Below are 21,607 nucleotides of genomic sequence, written 5' to 3' on the forward strand. Positions count from 1 at the left end.
AAGGACAAACACACACACCCAAGCCCAAGGGAGGACTCGAACCTCCGTCGGGACCAGCCGCACAGTCCATGACTGCAGCGCCTGAGACCGCTCGGCTAATCCTGCGCAGCTCGCAATATCCGTCCATATGGTGAGCAAGATGTCTGAGATGGACGAAATACCCTCAGACTTCAGGATGAACATAATAATTCAAATTCCAAAGAAATCAGGTGCTGACAGGAGTGAATATTACCGAACTAACAGTTTAATAAGTCATGGGTGCGAAGTACTAACAAATTCTTTACAGAAGAATGGAAAAACTGGTAGAAGCCGATCATAGGAAAGATCAGTTCGGATTCCAGAGAAATGTAAGAACTCGCGAGGCAATATTAACCTTACGATTTAACTTAGAAGACAGGTTAAGGAAAGTCAAACATAAATTTACGCCATTTGTAGACTCAGAGAAAAATTATGACAATGTTGACTGAAACACTCTCTTTGAAATTATGAAGGTACCAGGGATAAGACACAGAGAGCGAAAGGATATTTAGAGCTTGTCTGGAAACCAATCGGGTGATGCTGAGAGAATTAGGTTAGGAAATGAGGCGCTTAAAGTAGTAAAGGAGTTTTGCTATTTGGGGGGAAAAATAACTGATAATGGTCGAAGTAGAGAGGATATAAAATGTAGACTGGCAATGGAAGGAAAGCGTTTCAGAAGAAAAGAAATTTGTTAACATCGAGTATAGATTTAAGTGTCAGGAACTCATTTTTGAAAGTATTTGTATGGAGTGTAGCCATTTATGGAAATGAAACGTGGACGATAAATAGTTTAGACAAGACGAGAATAGAGGCTTTCGAAATGTGGTGCTACAGAAGAATGCTGAAGATTAGATGGGTAGATCACATAACTAATGAGGAGGTATTAAATAGAATTAGGGAGAAGAGAAATTTGTGGCACAACTTGACTAGAAGAAGGGATCGCTTGGTAGGACATATTCTGAGTCATCAAGGGATCACCAATTTAGTACTGGAGGGCAGCGTGGAGGGTAAAAATCGTAGAGGGAGACCAAGAAATGCATGCACTAAACAGATTCAGAAGGATGTAGGTTGCCGTAGGTACTGGGAGATGAAGAAGCTTGCACAGGACAGAACAGCATGGAACGCTGCATCAAACCATCTCTGGACTGAAGATCACAACAACAACAACACGGAAACCAAATGTCAGTTATAAAAGCCGAGGACCATGAAAGGAAAGCAGTGGCTGGGAAGGATGTGAGACATGGTTGTAGTCTATCCTCGATTTTATTCAATCTAAAGAAAAGTCTGGAGTAGGAATTAAAGTTCAAGGAGAAGGAATAGAAACTTAAGCGTTTGCCGTTTGTCAGAGAAGTAATGGGTTTGGAAGAGCAGTTAAATGGAATGGACAGTGTCTTGAAAGGAGGAAGTAACATGAACACCAACCAACGCGAAAAATGGCTAAAGGAATTTAGTCGAAATAAATCAGGCAGGCACTCCGTCTTCAGGCCACAAGTGGCCCATCGGGACCATCCGACTGCCGCGTCATCCTCAGCTGAGGACGCGGATAGGAGGTGCGCGTGGTCAGCACACCCTGATGCTGAGATAATTAGACAGGAAACGAGGCTCTGAAAGTAGTAGATGAGGTTCCCTACCTGGGCACCAAAATAACTGATGATGGCCGAAGTACAGAGGATATAAAATGTAGACTGCCAATTGCAAGAGAAGCATTTCTGAAGAAAATAAATTTGTTAAGATCGAATATAGATTTAAGTGATAGGAAGTCTTTTCTGAAAGTATTTGTACGGAGTGTAGCCATGTACCGAAGTGAAACGTGTACGATAAACAGTTTAGACAGGAACAGAAGAGAAGCTTTTCAAATGCGATGCTACAGAAAAATCCTGGAGATCTGATGGGAAAATATCTACATAATAAGGAAGTACCGAATGGAATTAGGGGGAAAAATGTGTAGCCAAGCTGACTAGAAGGGATCGGCTGGTAGGACACATTCTGAGAGAGCTAGGGATCACTAGTTTCATACTGGAGGGAAGTATGGGGCGTAGAAATTTCACAAGAAGATCCGAATGATTGCAGTAAGCAGATTCAGAAGGATGTCAGTTGCAGTAGTTATTCGGAGATGAAGAGGCTTGCACAGGATAGAGTAGCACAGAGAGCTGCATCAGACCAGTCTTTGTACTGAAGACCACAACAACAACAGCCGCAAGAGCTGGTGTCTCCTACGAAGGTTTGGAGAAGCTACATCCCTACAAATACCTACTATGAGAATGACACACACTCATATAGCTTCACACACAAAGCAGACCTCTAAAATCCATTTAAGAAAATCTGAAAAGAAAGAAATTTTTAATATGATAAAAATGGTAACACAAAATAAACAGGTGAACACAGATCTTATAAAAGACGTGGCTATCTAACAGATCAATCATGCATTGAAACAAGTGAAAGCCGGCAAAGCAGCAGGAACAGGTAGAATCCTACCCGAGTTTCTGGAAAAAATAGGACCAACAGGAAGGAACTGGCTACCAGAACTCGTTGGAAGTGCATCAGGCAAAACAAAATACCTATTGCATGGAAGGAAGCTATCGTAGACCCCATCCTGAAAGCAGGGGAAACTGGACACAACGCCAAACATTTCGGACCAATTACCCTTTTATGCAGTTTTATAAATTATTTGAGAGAATTTGGATGATCAGACTCTCCCCATACACAGAACCTTCCCTATCGATGGAGCAAGTAGATTACAGGCCTAAAAGAATTTCTCGAAAAGGGCTACCAGGATAAGAAGGAAACGGTCGTTGTCTTGATGGATCTAATATCAGCATACGATAGAATGTGGGGGGAGGGGGGGGCGGGGGGGGGGGGGGTACTTTATAAACTAACAGGAAAAGCTCAATGCAACCACATATACGAACTGATGAGGAACATTCTAACTTTAAGAAAAATGAGAGTAGCATTTAACGGCAAGGCCAGTAGATGCTTAGCGCTCAACAATAAACTTCCGCAGGGCTCGGAGATGGTCCCCTTGCTTTTGTACGCTGTGGATGTCCCAGATGCAATGTCCCGTAAGTTTATATACGCGGGTAATATGGCAACAGCTTATCAAAGCAAATATTTCGAAAATATAGACAGCAACTGAACGAAGATCTATACCTCCTGCTCCTATATTATACCAAATGCCATCTACAACAAAATGAAGACAATACCGTCAGTGTAAACAAGGATCTTAATAATAGAGAAGCCAAACTAAATGTGATCATCTACGTGGATAACCAGATAATTAAACACGAAAACAACGTCCGGTATCTTGAAGTAAAGCTTTATCTGACTCTAACATACGGAGCCCATATAGGGGACACAAAACAAAAATTGAAATCCAGAAATACCATCCTTTCCAAACTCACTAGAACGACCTACAGGTGTGATGAAAATACCTCGCAAACTTCAGCCTTGACACTGGCGTATCGCGTCACTTGTAGGGTTGTTAGGGCAAGGAGTGCACACGCATCAAAAATCGATACTCAGCTATGAAAAGCAATGAGAATAACATCTGAAACGCTTAGACCTACACCTACTGATTGGCTACCCGTACCAACTAATACAGCACAGCCTGAAATCAGAAGAAATCAGCTGCTATTTACAAAATATAGTAAAATACTGCAGTATCCAAATGTTCCTATACACCAGGAACCGACACCAAAAAACTGCTTGAAATCATGGTCACCCGTTTGGCAAACTGGTGAAGAGGTGTTTCTCTACCATCCAGGAAAGGAAAGATTGTCGGGTAGAAGCAAAGTCAAGAATAGAAGCGCTGCTGATGGTCCAAACACACCAACAGAGGTGTTTAAACCTTCGAGAAGAGGATGGACTGCTCTAAACCATGTGATGACAGGCGTCGGAAGATGTAAAGATATGATAACATCATGGAGCCTCTCGAGCGATCCACAGTGTGGTCTGAACCAACCGATGTACCACCTGATGGAATGCACTGTGCAGGCTTTAGTGGTGAACTTGAGGACATACATGAGCTCATGGACAATGCCATTGACTGGCTTAAAAAATAAGTCTTCTTGTGTAAAATTTTGTATGATGTAATGCTAAATGTGTCTTATTTTATTATGTGCCACGCGGAATTAGCCGAGCGGTCTCAGGCGCTGCAGTCATGGACTGTGCGGCTGGTTCCGGCGGAGGTTCGAGTCCTCCCTCGGGCATGGGTGTGTGTGTGTTTGTCCTTAGGATAATTTAGGTTAAGTAGTGTGTAAGCTTAGGGACTGATGACCTTAGCAGTTAAGTTTCATAAGATTTCACACACATTTGAACTTTTTTTTTATTATGTAAGCTCTTTTTTTAATATTCGACTTGTAAATGTCGAACAAATCCATACATATTATGAAAATGGATTTATGTATGTGTGTATGTTCCATATCTCCTCCTAAACCACTAGACCAATTTCAACCAAACTTGGAACACAAGTCAATTACTGTTAGGCAACATTCGCTTCGGGTGTAACAACCACATACACATCACAGTTTAGGAGACATGAGGTCATAAACGATGAGATGCGTGAAAAACTGCTACATTCTGCATGACGTTTAAATTTATTACTTCTTTTCTACTAATTCTATTCGCAACTCATTTTGCAGACAGTATCTATATATGTCGCTGAATGAACATGATATTGCTTGGCACATAAATCAGGGCATAAACAACGATATGCGTGAAAATTGCCGCATCATGCGTGACGTTTAAATTTATTACGTCTTCGCTATTCGCAACATATTTCGCTGACAGTATACACGAATGCCACTGATGCAGCTACACAAATATATCATTTTACGACACATAGTTCAAGAGATATGACGTCATAAACAGTGAGATACGTGCAAATCGCCGTATCATGCATGAAGTTTTAATACATATATGCTTTACTACTAACACACTCCTACAGTCGAGTTAACTTCAGGAAATCCCTAACATTTGGCAGCGTTTTTGACAGCTTGGAGCTGCGAAGCACAAATGGCTGTAGGCGAAATCGATAGCCGTCTATAGAGCTATGAAGAGGCGTTGCCGCAGAGATGTTTACAAATTGCGTTGCAGACACGAGATGCAGGTGCGCCCAGCATACGGAAACTGTCCACGACTGTGCTTATACATTTGTGCATTACGCATATTTCTTTGTAATACTGTTTCATAATTTCAAAGGTTTTGTCAAGGGTATACGGAAATGAAATTTTTTCAATACTTCACTATAAACACTGTGGTGTCACCGCCAGACACCACACTTGCTAGCTGGTAGCCTTTAAATCGGCCGCGGTCCGTTGGTATACGTCGGACCCGCCTGTCGCTACTATCAGTGATTGCAGATCGAGCGCCGCCACACGGCAGGTCTAGTCTAGAGAGACTCCCTAACACTCACCCCAGTTGTACAGCCGACTTTGCTAGCGATGGTTCACTGACTACTTATGCTCTCATTTGCAGAGACGACAGTTTAGCATAGCCTTCAGCTACGTCATTTGCTACGACCTAGCAAGGCGCCATATTCAGTTACTATAAGTACTATGTGAACAGATAATATTGTGACTCATCTACCATCAAGAGCGACTTTCATCATTAATGGATTAAAGTTAAGTATCAAAATAATTCCGTCCGCTTTCTGAATTCTAATTCCTTGTCATGTTCCAGACCTCACGTCAGTATAGTCCTTCCCTCCTCACGCCAGCCTGCGTGAGCTAAAACGCGTGCATTTCGGCCTCCCCCAGTAACACGGTGTTGGCTCTCCTGCCAACACAAAAAACACAATTCATATTTTGTTTCCGTTTCTCATAGAAAATTGTCAAAATGAATACCCAGGCAATGCCGGTTTGTGAGCTACTGAATAAAAAATAAATTCGAGGTACAATTTGAGATGAGAGATAAAAAAAAATAGCAACGGCAGTTGTAGAGGGCACCGAAGAACGGTCCTGCCGAATAGAGTGCGAGGTGTGCGTAGGCTGCGGGTGGCGGCCACACAGAGGGCCCTCCTGTTGCCCATCTCTGCGGTGGGCACGCACAGCACACGCACACGCGCACGCAGGCACTCGCGGCCGGCGCCAGACCACACGCAGCACAGCGGGCCTCTGTGCTGGCGCCGCTCACCAGGCCTTTCACGGGCCCAGCCAGCCACAACACGTCGCAGGGCACCGTAGGTCCGTAGTGGGCTGCTGTCCGTCAGCCGAGTCACCTCCGCTGCTGCGGGCACCACTTTGTTAACCTTGGTTACGTGTACGATATTGCAGTGTCTGTGTTATTTCGAAGTATGATGTTAAGGACAGGCACAGCGCCGATTACAGCCGTTATGAAATACATTAAATGTATTAGCATTTGCTAATATGGACTACTATTAGCTGCATAATGAAATAACAACAATGTAAATGTGTGCCGGTCCGGGACTCGAACCTGGATTTCCCGCTTACCGCGAGCAGTCGCCTTACCGTTTGGCTACCAGAGCACGACTCTCGGCCATCCCCAACTTCTATATGTCGTCAACCATGGGTCTACAGCCCGTACTCATACATCCATTTTGTGTATTCCCGTACAGGGGAGACATTTTACTCGACAGTCGCTCGACCGGTGACGGAGGATAAATACGATATTGCTGTGCCTTTGTTATTATTTCGAATTACGATGCAACATTCCTTCGGACATGCATCCATGGAAGTTCGGGTCTGGCCGTGAGTCACTCTGGAATAGCGAAACGACGAGGAGACCGCACGTGACAAGCGGGAAATTCGGGTTCGAGTCCACATCCAGCGCAAATTTTCGTTGTTGTCCTTCCCTTATACAGATCGGTAGTCCATATTCGTAACTGCGAATACATTTAATGTATTTGTTAATTGTCTCCTACGAACAAGTTTTCTCAGACATATTAAATTATTCCGCGCTATTATGCCGTGGTCGAATGAAACTCTGCTGTAAGCCAACGTTTCGTCCCCATCTGCAGAGAACATCTTCACGGGAATCTGTACGTTTCCAAAGGTCCGGTGCACATCATGGCTCGCTATGGCCATAACTTCCAGGAATATCGTAATGTGTGTAACATTTCCGGCCGTAAAAGTTTAAGTTTTGCAGTTGGCCTGTTTTCTGTCGTTTGTCATTTTTTCATGAAATACTCTCAAGGTATCACTAACCACATCTTCTACAAGTAAACCATTCTCTCGTTACATCCATTGGTGAAAAGAATTTCTCGGCAAACGAGGAGGTATGATTCAAACGATATTCTTTCACATGCAATTTATGGTTAAAGACATAGATGTGGTTGACTGATTATTCATGTATTGTTGATTCCATATTCTGTACAATATTTTTCGACCTATTCAATCGTCTTCCTCAGGCGCTGCGAGCTGTCTTGTTAAAGTACCGGGTGATCAAAAAGTCAGTATAAATTTGAAAACTGAATAAATCAAAGAATAATGTAGATTGAGAGTTACAAATTGACACACATCCTTGGAATGACAAGGGGTTTTATTAGAACCAAAAAAATACAAAAGTTCAAAATATGTCCGACAGATGGCGCTTCATCTGATCAGAATAGCAATAATTAGCATAACAAAGTAAGACAAAGCAAAGATGATGTTCTGTACAGGAAATGCTCAATGTGTCCACCATTATTCCTCAACAACAGCTGTAGTCGAGGAATAATGTTGTGAACAGCACTGTAAAGCATGTCCGGAGTTATGGTGAGGCATTGGCGTCGGATGTTGACTTTCAGCATTGCTAGAGATGTCGGTCGATCACGATGCACTTGCGACTTCAGGTAACCCCAAAGCCAATAATCGCACGGACTGAGGTCAGGGGAACTGGGAGGCCAAGCATGACGAAAGTGGCGGCTGAGCACACTATCATCACCAAACGACGCGCGCAAGAGATCTTTCACGCGTCTAGCAATACTTTGTTTTTTTTGTTTTTTTTGTTCTAATAAAACCCCATGTCATTCCAAGCATGTGTGTCAATTTTTACCTCTCTATCTACATTATTCCGTGGTTTATTAAGTTTTCAAATTTATACTGACTTTGTGATCACCCGGTATATTTACACCTGTACAACTTTTCATGCGCGATGTACTGTAGGAATCTAAAGTACTTCAGGGGCAGGTCGACCGGTTATTACAACTCCCACACACACACACACACACACACACACACACACACACACACACACAAATTTATAGTAATGTATTTAAACTCGAGCATGGTAAAAACTTAGAAAACTAATATTGTCCACACAGAGGACAACTATTTGATACTGTCGCTGCTGCTTATAACATGTAGCACTTCTTTCAGTGCATTATTATCGTTTCACATCAGAGCACAATATTGTCTTTAACTGATATTAATTTCAGTATGACTGTCCTGTTCGCACGCAGCCGGATCTGTGCTGTGACGATACTGTCGTCGTAAGTGATGATTGCAAGTGGTCGCCGATTACCCTGAGACTGGACTATTATATAGAGACTGTGCTGAACGGCACTGCGCTCAGACATAACTTCCCAACTGCGGCAGCGTATGAAACACAGGGGGCGTGTCCATGCCGATATCTCCAATCGCTGAAGCGTCTGTCAGCGACTGTCTTTACTTATGGCGCTGCTGTGAGGTACCAACTTTTGCACGAGACCTCGTTCTACAGACAACACCACATCATGCATACTAGGTGCATGCGGCCGTTGCACAAGCAGACAATAGGGCGTATGCAACAGTGCAGTCTCACGCACGCTTCTAATTTGTGAGTACAAGTCGCCATGCGCAGGCGCCGTTGTCTCCCCATTCCAGTCGGGAAGACACACCAACCCGCGGTTAAGTTTCTTTCTTTGCTTTGTTAGTTCCCACTGTTGAAACATTCTGATTTTCCCACGCATTCAGATTGGCCTTCGCTTTAACACTAAAGGCTGAGTAGTCGAAGGAGAAACACAAGGAATTTGTAGAATATTATCGTGCATATCCTTGTTTGTCGCTAGTACATTCCGCTGACAATAAGGGCAGAATAACTGTCTACAGTTTCTCGCAATAAGAACAACTGGAAACAACACGGCATATCTGAATAAAAGTAAGAGCCTCCGTTAGTACTTCCGACGAATACACTGTATAATCAAAAGTGTCCGGACATTTACTAATGGACATTAACATGGGATGTATCAACCCCTCGTTATGACGGATTGAACTCTCACTTTCAGTGGGATGACTGGATGTCTGGAGACGAAAGGCAGCCCATTCTTCCTCCAGAGCCGAAACCAGAGATGGCAGTGAAGTCGGACGTTGGGTTCTGGAGTGAATTCAACATTCTAACTCATCCCAAAGGTGTTCCATTGGGTTCCGGGCGGGACTCTGGACAGCTCAGTCCATTCTAGGAATGTTATTGTCCACAAATCATTGCTTCACATCCCATGCTTCATGACACGGTGCATTATCATGCTGATACAATCATCGTCCTCGAACTGTTCTTCTACTGCACACAATACACAACGTTGTAAAATGTGTTCATATTTCTCCACATTTAGAGTTTTCTTAAGCGCAATATCGGGACCATACTATAACCATGAATATCCCTTGCATACTGTAACGTCACTTTCCTCCTAGTTTCACTAAACGTAACGGCAAGTAACGTTCTCCAGTCATTCACCCAACCCAAACCAGTCCATCGTATTGACACAGGGTATAACGTGGTTCATCACTCCAAATGACTCGCCTCCAGACATCCACTGTCCAGTGGCGTCGGTCTTTACCCCAACTCTACCGTGGCCTAGTGTTGACTACAGAAATCTGTGTTATGAGGAGCTGCCTGACAGTTGTACCCTATTCCTTTTAAACCCCTACGCACAGTCATTGTGCTAGCTGAACTTCTGGCAGCTGGACTGTTGGAAGCACTTTGGAACTCACTAGTGATTCCTTCTGCTGCGCTTCCCAACCACCTTCCGTCAGAACATGAGGTCTGCCTGGTCTTGGTATAGCTGTTGTTGTTCTTCCTGTTTCCACTTGACATTCACATCACCAACAGGTTACTCGTGCTGCTATAGAAATGTCCAAATGCCCCTGATGAATATGTTCCTCAGATGGCATCCAATGACTAGTCTACATTCGAAATCAATGAACTTGCTTGACTGACTCATTCTGCTCTTGCCGGCCGCGGTGGTCTAGCGGTTCTAAGCGCTCGGTCCGGAACCGCGGGACTGATACGGTCGCAGGTTCGAATCCTGCCTCGGGCATGGATGTGTGTGATGTCCTTAGGTTAGTTAGGTTTAAGTAGTTCTAAGTTCTAGGGGACTGATGATCACAGATGTTAAGTCCCATAGTGCTCAGAGCCATTTGAACCAGCCATTCTGCTCTTACTGCTCCTCTGCTGACAGTACATTGCTCCAAGCTTCCTTTTATGCTGGCGTGTCCGCCTCTCGTGACATCTAGAGGGCAATCCCGCTTTACATACACTACGTGATCAAAAGTATCCGGACATCTGGCTGAAAATGACTTACAAATTCGTGGCGTCCTCCATCGGTAATGCTGGAATTCAATATGGTGTTGGCCCACCCTCAGCCTTGATGACAGCTTCCACTCTCGCCGGCATTCGCTCAATCACGTCTTGAAGGTTCCTTGGGGAATGGCAGCCCATTCTTCACAGAGTGCTGCACTGAGGAGAGGTATCGATGTCGGTCGGTGAGGCCTGGCAAGAAGTCGGCGTTCCAAAACATCCCTATAGGATTTAGGTCAGGACTCTGTGCAGGCCATCTATTACAGGAATGTTATTGTCGTGTAACCACTCCGCCATAGGCCGTGCATTATGAACAGGTGCTCGATCGTGTTGAAAAATGCAGTCACCATCCCCGAATTGCTCTTCAACAGTGAGAAGCAAGAAGGTGCTTAAAACATCAATGTAGGCCTGTGCTGTGATAGTGACACGCAAAGCAACAATGGGTGCAAACCCCCTCCATGCGACTGATGACCTCAGAAGTTAAGTCGCATAGTGCTCAGAGCCATTTGAACCATTTTTGAACCCCCTCCATGAAAAACACGACTACACCATAACACCACCGCCTACGAATTTTACTGTTGGCACTACACACGCAGGCAGATGACATTCACCGGGCATTCGCCATACCCACACCCTGCCATCGGATCGCCACATTGTGTATCGTGGTTCGTCACTCTACACAACATTTTCCCACTGTTCAAGTGCCCAATGTTTACGCTGCCTACACCAAGCGAGGCGTCGTTTGGTATTTACCGGCGTGATGTGTGGTTTATGAGCAGCCGCTCGGCCATGAAATCCAAGTTTTCTCACCTCCCACCTAACTGTCATAGTACTTGCAGTGGATCCTGGTCCAGTTTGTAATTTTTGTGTGATGGTCTGCCTATTACACATCCTCTTCAACTGTCGGCGGCCTCTGTCAGTCAACAGACGAGGTCGGCCTGTACGCTGTTGTGCTTTACGTGCCCCTTTACGTTTCCACTTCATTGTCACATCGGAAACAGTGGACCTAGCGATGTTTAGGTGTGTGGAACCCTCGCACACAGACGTATGACACAAGTGACACCCAATCACGTGACTACGTTCAAAATCCGTGAGTTCCGCCTAGTGCCCCATTTTGCTTTCTCACGTTGTTTGATGACTACTGAGGTCGCTGATATGGAGTATCTGGCAGTAGGTGGCAGCACAATGCACGTAATATGAAAAACATATGTTTTTGGGCGTGTCCGGATACTTCTGATGACATAGTGTACTTTATATCAGAGAGTGTACATGTTGTAGGAGTGATTCGGGTGCCCTAGACGTGCAGAAGACGTCCTGGTTCCTTTATGAGCCCCTTTCATTGACAAGTAGCTTGCGTCATTGAGAACAAATAATAGAACGCTGCAGTTATGCTTGTAACTGAAACAGCTGCCTTCAGTGTTGTATGGGTATTGCAGAAACAAGTGCCCGCGGCCCAAAGGCGCCAAACACTGCGCAAAACTCCACATCACTTCAAAATATCGACATCCAACTACTCTTCTGTACAGTTTGGAGGACGAAGGTAAACAAACTACCCTTTCAGCACTTTGTTTCCATATACGTCAACAGTGCTCCAACCTGTTCGCATATTCTAGACTAATGATTCTAATGATTGAAAGAAGTGTTTCGTTTTACACAAAAACGTTAAATGATCATAATCCCAGCTTAACGTAGTTTTCGATGGATTTCGCCAGACACAGGGAAACTTCGAAGATCTTGAAGTGTAACTTGAAACTGGGGTGCCCAAAAGGATGAAGTATTACTTCGAAATCACGAGTACAGTTATTAAACACAAAACTCGTTGGCATTTTTATGTCTTCCATTATTTATCCCAGTACTTGCGCTTCTTCTCACGATTTCGTCTTTATCTCAAAATATATCAGCTGCCGTGACGATTGTTGCTGGCAAAGCGAATATCTTGATTACTGGAACAGCGGGCGTGGTTATATCGAGGTGTGAAAGGAATCACGTATGCGCACATCTCGAGAAAGGGGAGTGCACCTATTCGCATGCCTCTTATTGTGAGTGAAGCAAATACAGGTGCATGGCGACTAATAAGTGGAAGGCGCACAAATTTAAACACACCTTTATACGTACTCATTGCCTCGACTGCAACCAGACAGAAAACTATTGTTGGTGTCGCGCCGCTACTCACAGCCCAGTTCGACTCCCGGTGCCACGGACGCTCTTTCATGTTCATTTGTTTATGAAAGATCATCCTGTTCTTCCACGAAACGTATATTCTCTCAGCCTTTTACGCCTCTGTTGGGTTACATATTCCACGAGATCTTAATAAATTGTGCCGGACATTTAGCCTTGTTTAAATTGAACCCTCCTTCAAGGTGTATTTTTTTCCAACATCTTTATTTCTATGCAGTTCTGTCCTAGAGATTTGGCTTTTGTACACTGATACTGGTCTCGGACTTCATTTCATAAATGCGTAATATCGAATCAAAAACTTGGTTGTATACCCAAATGTACGCGTACACCATCAAAGACGGGAATATCTGCGTACTGCCGATGACATCGCAATTCGACTACAGACGGCAAAAGACTTAGAAAAGTAGTTGAAAGAAACACAGATTTTGTTCAGTACAGCTTATAAGATGGACATCCACAAAAGACAATGGTTATGGGTGCTGTCGAGTCAAATCATGTGATGATTGCGGAATAACAAGGGAATGCTCAAAAGTATCATCTCCGAATTCTTTATGTGAAAACTCTTAAAGCTGTAGGAGAGAGGCCAAGTTTTCGCCAGTTTATACGTCGGTGAACCAGGAGCGCTAACAATCGGTCTTAATGGGACGTTATTTTTATGGATCTTTGGTAATCCAGCCGCACATGGGAAAGACTGATACATACATAAATACATAAAAGGACATTTCATGGAGAAACTGAAATAACTAAAAACTAAAACCTGTACAAAATGACATGCTGGTCAGCTCTGATGTTGTTTCTTTGTTTAGCTAAGTGCCGCTCAGTGACTCTCTGGAGCATATAGGTTCCATTTTCCCGCAGGATATCGTCAAGTTCTTTCATACATGTCTCACCACGAGCTATTTCATGTGGAGTGGCAATTTCTACGACCAGCTGTTAAGGCGTCACCATGGCGAGTGCGCTTAGTCCCGTGGTGAAACACTTCTTCATGGAACGTTTCGAAGCACAGGCACAGGATTGGCACCTTGTAAACGTAATGTGTAGTACATACAGGTCACGATACGTTCGTTGTGTGGAGTCACGGTGAGGAACAGCTCGGTGGCTTCCTAAGACACTTGAATAGCCCCTATACCAATATAAAATTTACCATTGGCGTGGAATAGGACAAACGGCTGCCTTTTCTAGAAGTGTTGCTCACGAGGGCGATACAAAAACCTGGGACACAGCATGTATCGAAAACCAACACAGTCGGACCGATACCTGCACAAACTGTCAGATCATCATCGGAGCCAGAAAAGAGGCATGATTAATACGCCGTAACGTGAGCAAAACGAATATGTGAGCAAAAACATCTCAGACGCGACTTGCTGCATCAGGAAAGCGTTCCGAGGACCAATGGGTACTCCATCGGTTACATAAGGACTGTCACCAAATCAAACACTAGAAAAGTCACATATCGGAAAAGAAATGTCAGAGTACGGCCTTTCTGCTATATGTTCCCAGAGTGACGGACAGAATCGGCCGTATATTGCGGGAAGACGGCGTAAATACTGTTTATAAACCGACAAAGAAGATCAAAAAAAAATGGTTCAAATGGCTCTGAGCACTATGGGACTCAACTTCTGAGGTCATTAGTCCCCTAGAACTTAGAACTAGTTAAACCTAACTAACCTAAGGACATCACAAACATCCATGCCCGAGGCAGGATTCGAACCTGCGACCGTAGCGGTCTTGCGGTTCCAGACTGCAGCGCCTTTAACCGCACGGCCACTTCGGCCGGCTCCAAAGAAGATCAAAGAGTGTCTCCGAAAAGGAGAAAAGGGACCCATCTGCAATGTCGAGAATACACCGCACAACATTTAGACGCGCAGAATGTATGTTGGACTGACTGGACGATCATCAACACGAGGATCTGCTAACATAAACGGCGTTGCAGGTTGGAGCAAGTGGAGATATCAGCCGAGGCGGAGCACATGCTGTGTGAGAGCGACCACATAGCAAAATTCGCCAACACGGAAGTTCTTGCTGTAGAGAAGGGCTATCACACCCGCTTGTTCAGAGAAGCTATAGAAATACAGAATAGTTCAAATGGTTCAAATGGCTCTGAGCACTATGGGACTTAACTTCTGAGGTCAACAGTCCCCTAGAACTCAGAACTACTTAAACCTAACCAACCTAAGGATATCACACACATCCATGCCCGAGGCAGGATTCGAACCTGTGACCGTAGCGGTCGCGCGGTTCCAGACTGTAGCGCCTAGAACCGTTCGGCCACTTCGGCCAGCAGAAATACAGAAACATGACAATAGTTTCGACAAGAAAGGAGAAAGTTTCAAAGTGAACGGATCCTGGTTTCCCGTGCTTCAGCAATCGATCAGCAATGGTGGGTAAAGCTTTGACAATGCCAGCCACTCGGGCTGGGGAAACGTCAGAAAGACCATCAAACAAACGTCGGCCGAAGAACCCAAGACGGAAGCTAACAGGCAGTTTGTCAACAAGTGGCCACGAAAGCTTTAACGATTTTGAACAAAAAAAAATCCTTTTCTGATGTATGTAATACATTCCCGTTTTATCTCTCTCGAATAGCACCTACTCTTGTGACATCACTCGGTGGTGTCACTAAATAAGGAAATTACAGTTGTTTCAATATGTCACTATCTCATATGCTGAATATTAACATCGCCTGTTTCACTTAACATTTAAAACGCCGGGGTCAAGGGCTATCAATGTAACAGATTTCCTTAAGCCCTCTGATCCAGTCTTTAATATTTGCCGCTCGTTCTTTGGCTCTATAAAGTGCAGGGAAATTACCCTCTGCACAAATTCGGCGACAATTAAATGTACGAAATTTTTTAAAAGGAACTAAAGTTTACAGATGAACTACGACGAAGCAAATAAGTACAGAAATATGCTGCTGCCCATTAAACATGCAACACGAGGAATAACGGAAAATAACGAAATTTTACTCCTCTTCTTATACGATATAGTACGAAGAATACTTGTTTCTGTTAGTACTGAGGGTGTACAGGGTGCGAAATTTAGTCCACAGTGTTGCCACGTCTGGCAGCAAAAGGCATCTCACCCGGCTGAGCATTGAGCCGAACAGCGCTCGGATGACAGGAATGGGCACGTCAATGCAATCTGCTTCAGGGACATGCTAGAGTTCATCAACCGTAGAACTGCGAACCTTTCGCTGAGCGCAAAGTCCCAAGCGACTGCAAGGAAAAGTGCGGGTGACTCCTGTATATAAGAAAGGTAAAAGAATGTACCCGTGCAACTGCAGACAAATATACTAACGGTTTACTGAGGAATTCTTGAACACATTGTGAGTTCGAATATAATATATTTCATTGAAACAGAAAAGCTTGTGGTCGCAAATAAGCCCGTATTTACAAACCATCGGTCGTGCGAAACTCAACTTGTCCTTCTCTCACATTATATCCAACAAAACATGGATGGAGGGCAAGACAATTTCCACATTTCCAGATTTCCGGAAAGCGATTGACATGGTGCTCCATTGCTGACTGATGAAGATCCGAGCACGCGGATTAGATTGCCAGAAATGTGAGTGGCTCGAAGTCTTCGTAAGTAATAGAACCCTGTATGCTGTCCTCGACGGCGAGAGTTCATCAGAGACAAGAGTATCGTCAGGTATGCTCCAAAGTAGTGTAATAGGACGGCTGTGATTTTCTATATGTATATAAAACTTGACGGACAGGGTGATCAGTAGTTTACGGCTGTTTGCTGACAACGCTATGTTGCACGGGAAGGCGTCGTCGTTGAGTGACTGTACGACTGCTGCGGGAGGATACAAGTTTCCTTAGGCAAAACATCTAGTTGGTGTGATGAATGGCAGCTTGCTCTAAATGTAGAAAAACGTAAGTTAACGCGAATGAGTAGGAAAAACGATATAGTAACGTTCGAATGCAGCATTAGCAAGGTGTTGCTTAAAAACGTCACATTTATTAAATATCTAGACGTAACGCTGCAAAGCGATATGAAATGGAATAGGCACATTAGGTAGATAGTGAAGAAGTCGAATGGTCGACTTGGTTTTATTGGGAGAATCTTGAGAACGTATAGCTCTTCTATGTAGGAGATGGAGCTATAAATGGCTAGTGTGAACCATTTTGAGTAATCTTCATGTTTTTGAGGTACCCACTGGGTCGAATTAAAGTAAGACTAGAAGCGATTCAGCGGCATGCTGCTATATTTGTTACCGGTATGTTCGACAAACACGTAAATGTTACGGAAATGATTCGGGAACTCAAATAGGAAACCCTGGAGGGAAGGCGACGTTCTTCTCTAGAAGCACTATTGAAAAAATTTAGAGAACCGGCATTTGAAGCCGACTGCGGAACTATTCTACTGCCGCCAACATACATTGCGCGTAAGGACCACAAAGACATGAGAAATTAGGGCTTGTACGGAGCCATATAGATGTCACTCTAACCCCGTTCTATTTGCGAGTGGAACAGGAAAGGAAATGACTAGCAGTGGTACGTAGAAACCTCCGCCATGCATCGTACGGTGGCTCTATGTTCATGTAGATGTAGTGTCCAGGCGTTTTCCACAGGTGAAAGATCTAGAGAACGTGCTGCCCAGGGCAGCAGACGAACGTCAAGGAGATTTCGAAGATGCGACACAGACACCGGCCTCCACACGTCAGAATTTTATCGCTTTCCATCCAGTTTACGGTACATGTGTGTCAGGGCTGATCGTGTAATACCTCGGACCAGCACGTCAAGTGCTGAGCCCATGTGCCGATGATTAATGTAACCTGGCTAACATCGTTCTCGTCAGAGGCTTCACAAATATATACATCCATCGTGATGCTGTACGGAGAACCTAAAATCGTCCGATAGTTTGACGTGGAACCACTCCTGTATCCAGCGTTACCGTTGGCAGCACCTTATACTGGCTGATTTAGTGATAATATTACAAACTTTCAGGAATGATGGGTAATGGTAAATGTATCACCTAGAGTAAGGCACCCTGGAGTGGAAAACGAACGACTCTGAAAGTTATTAGCGAATCCGTTCTGATACCTATGACAGTGAACCTGCTCTACTGCTTCAGTAGAAAAGTAGCACAGATGAACAAATGCTCACAGCTCTTAAGGTCTTCATTTTGAAGCGTATGTTTACTTGACTTTTTTGTTTTGCTAGAAGGAATCTGTCCTCAGAATCTGGAAAGGGAATTTAGTTACACCCTTTATTTATGAGACAGACGCGGAATTGACCATTCCTTGTTAATGAAAAGGAGAACTGCCCATCAGGTGAAATCTTGGAAACCGTGAAACCGTGATTTCGATGCACCTGTCGGTTCTACATCTATTTCCATACTCCGCGAGTCACCACACTGTGCACAGAGGAGGTTGCCTTGTCACACCACTAGAAAAGTCATTGCCTTTTCTTCTCTATTCATAATCAGAGGGACACAAAAACAACTGTCTATATTCCTCCGTACGAGCCCTAATTCCTCTTATCTTCGTGGTCCTTACGCGAAATGATCGTTGGCAGCAAATAAATCGTTTTGCAGTCAGGTTCAAATACCGATTCCCTAAATTTTCTCGAAAAGAACGTTGCCTTCCCTCCAGGGATTCCCATTTGAGTTCCCGAAGCATTTCCGCAACATTTTCATGTTGCTCGAACTTACCGGTAACAAATATAGAAGCCCGCCTCTGAATTGCTTCGATGTCTGCCTTCAATCCGCCCTCGTGGCAAGAAAAGTACTCATAAATGGGTCGCGCTAGCGTTCTGAATCCGGTCTTCTTTACAGGTGAACCACTCTTTCCTAAAGTTCTCCCAGTGCACCGTAGTCGACCACTCGCCTTCCATACTACAGTCGTTAAATGCTCGTTCCATTTCATATCGCTTTGCAAGGTTATCCCTAGATATTTGATCGACGTGACTGCGTTAAGCATCACACTACTATTGCTGTATACGATCACTATGGGATTTTTGCCCTACTCATCTGCATTAATTTACATTTTTCTGCATTTAGAGCATTATACCAACTACAATTTTTTCTAAGTTACCTTGCATCCTTCTGCAGCCACTCAAGGCAGAGTCAAAAATGGTTCAAATGGCTCTGAGCACTATGGGACTTAACATCTGAGGTCATCAGTCCCATAGAACTACTTAAGCCTAACTAACCTAAGGACATCACACACATGCATGCCCGAGGCAGGATTCAACCGGCGACCGTAGCGGTTGCGCGGTTCCAGACTGTAGCGCCTAGAACCGCTCGGCCACACCGGCCGGCTCAAGGCAGAGTCATCCCGTACACCACAGCATCATCAGCAAACAGTAACAGAACGCTCCTCACCCTGTCCGGCTGATCATTTATGTATACAGAGAATAATAGCGTTCCTACCGCGTTTCCCTGGGGTATTCTATCTATCTATCCACCTATCTATCTACATGATTACTCCGCAATTCACATTTAAGTGCTTGGCAGAGGGTTCATCGAACCACAATCATACTATCTCTCTACCATTCCACTCCCGAACAGCGCGCGGGAAAAACGAACACCTAAACCTTTCTGTTCGAGCTCTGATTTCTCTTATTTTATTTTGATGATCATTCCTACCTATGTAGGTTGGGCTCAATTAAATATTTTCGCATGCGGAAGAGAAAGTTGGTGACTGAAATTTTGTAAATAGAACTCGCCACGACGAAAAGCGTCTTTGCTTTAATGACTTCCATCCCAACTCTCTCCCCTATTACGTGATAATACAAAACGAGCTGCCCTTTTTTGCATCCTGAAATTTCTGATGAGCATTCGACGTCGGGGACAACGTACTGAGTTCTATTACTGAAGAATCCTTCGAGTCACTCACACACATGGGAACCTATTCCATACTCTCATACATTCGGTAACAGTCTGCAGGGGGGCAACGTGTCAAACGCTTTTTGGAAATTTACGAGTGTAGAATCTGTCTGTTAGTCTGTTACCGTTCATCCACTGTTCACAAGACACAATGCCAGAATAGGGCAAGCCAAGTTTCGCACGAACGATATTTTCTATTAGGCGCGTTCAATAAGTAATGTAACACATATTTCTCTCTCTCTCTCTCTCTCTCTCTCTATATATATATATATATATATATATATATATATATATACTCCTGGAAATGGAAAAAAGAACACATTGACACCGGTGTGTCAGACCCACCATACTTGCTCCGGACACTGCGAGAGGGCTGTACAAGCAATGATCACACGCACGGCACAGCGGACACACCAGGAACCGCGGTGTTGGCCGTCGAATGGCGCTAGCTGCGCAGCATTTGTGCACCGCCGCCGTCAGTGTCAGCCAGTTTGCCGTGGCATACGGAGGTCCATCGCAGTCTTTAACACTGGTAGCATGCCGCGACAGCGTGGACGTGAACCGTATGTGCAGTTGACGGACTTTGAGCGAGGGCGTATAGTGGGCATGCGGGAGGCCGGGTGGACGTACCGCCGAATTGCTCAACACGTGGGGCGTGAGGTCTCCACAGTACATCGATGTTGTCGCCAGTGGTCGGCGGAAGGTGCACGTGCCCGTCGACCTGGGACCGGACCGCAGCGACGCACGGATGCACGCCAAGACCGTAGGATCCTACGCAGTGCCGTAGGGGACCGCACCGCCACTTCCCAGCAAATTAGGGACACTGTTGCTCCTGGGGTATCGGCGAGGACCATTCGCAACAGTCTCCATGAAGCTGGGCTACGGTCCCGCACACCGTTAGGCCGTCTGCCGCTCACGCCCCAACATCGTGCAGCCCGCCTCCAGTGGTGTCGCGACAGGCGTGAATGGAGGGACGAATGGAGACGTGTCGTCTTCAGCGATGACAGTCGCTTCTGCCTTGGTGCCAATGATGGTCGTATGCGTGTTTGGCGCCGTGCAGGTGAGCGCCACAATCAGGACTGCATACGACCGAGGCACACAGGGCCAACACCCGGCATCATGGTGTGGGGAGCGATCTCCTACACTGGCCGTATACCACTGGTGATCGTCGAGGGGACACTGAATAGTGCACGGTACATCCAAACCGTCATCGAACCCATCGTTCTACCATTCCTAGACCGGCAAGGGAACTTGCTGTTCCAACAGGACAATGCACGTCCGCATGTATCCCGTGCCACCGAACGTGCTCTAGAAGGTGTAAGTCAACTACCCTGGCCAGCAAGATCTCCGGATCTGTCCCCCATTGAGCATGTTTGGGACTGGATGAAGCGTCGTCTCACGCGGTCTGCACGTCCAGCACGAACGCTGGTCCAACTGAGGCGCCAGGTGGAAATGGCATGGCAAGCCGTTCCACAGGACTACATCCAGCATCTCTACGATCGTCTCCATGGGAGAATAGCAGCCTGCATTGCTGCGAAAGGTGGATATACACTGTACTAGTGCCGACATTGTGCATGCTCTGTTGCCTGTGTCTATGTGCCTGTGGTTCTGTCAGTGTGATCATGTGATGTATCTGACCCCAGGAATGTGTCAATAAAGTTTCCCCTTCCTGGGACAATGAATTCACGGTGTTCTTATTTCAATTTCCAGGAGTATATATATATATATATATATATATATATATAAGATGCAGCTCGTTAGAATGAAATTACAATGAAATGAATGCCCCTAGCTGCATATAGGCGTTGATATAATTCAAGGGGGAGAGCTGGAAATGTCTGCCCCGACCAGGACTCGAACCCGGAATCCTCTGCTTACATGGTAGACGCTCTATCGATCTGTGCCACCGAGGACACAGAGGATAGTGAGACTGCAGGGATTTATCTCTGGCACGCCTCCCGTGAGACCCACATTCCCAGCTTATTATCACGCAGTATATTAGTAGTGCCCCTGCCCATTATACTCATTACTCGCGGCTTGTTGCCGATTCCCGTAAGAGTTCAGGCACTGTTTGTGTATTCGCTCACACAGA

The sequence above is a fragment of the Schistocerca americana genome, chromosome 3 (genome assembly GCF_021461395.2).
Source record: "Schistocerca americana isolate TAMUIC-IGC-003095 chromosome 3, iqSchAmer2.1, whole genome shotgun sequence".
Taxonomy (NCBI): Eukaryota; Metazoa; Arthropoda; class Insecta; order Orthoptera; family Acrididae; genus Schistocerca; species Schistocerca americana.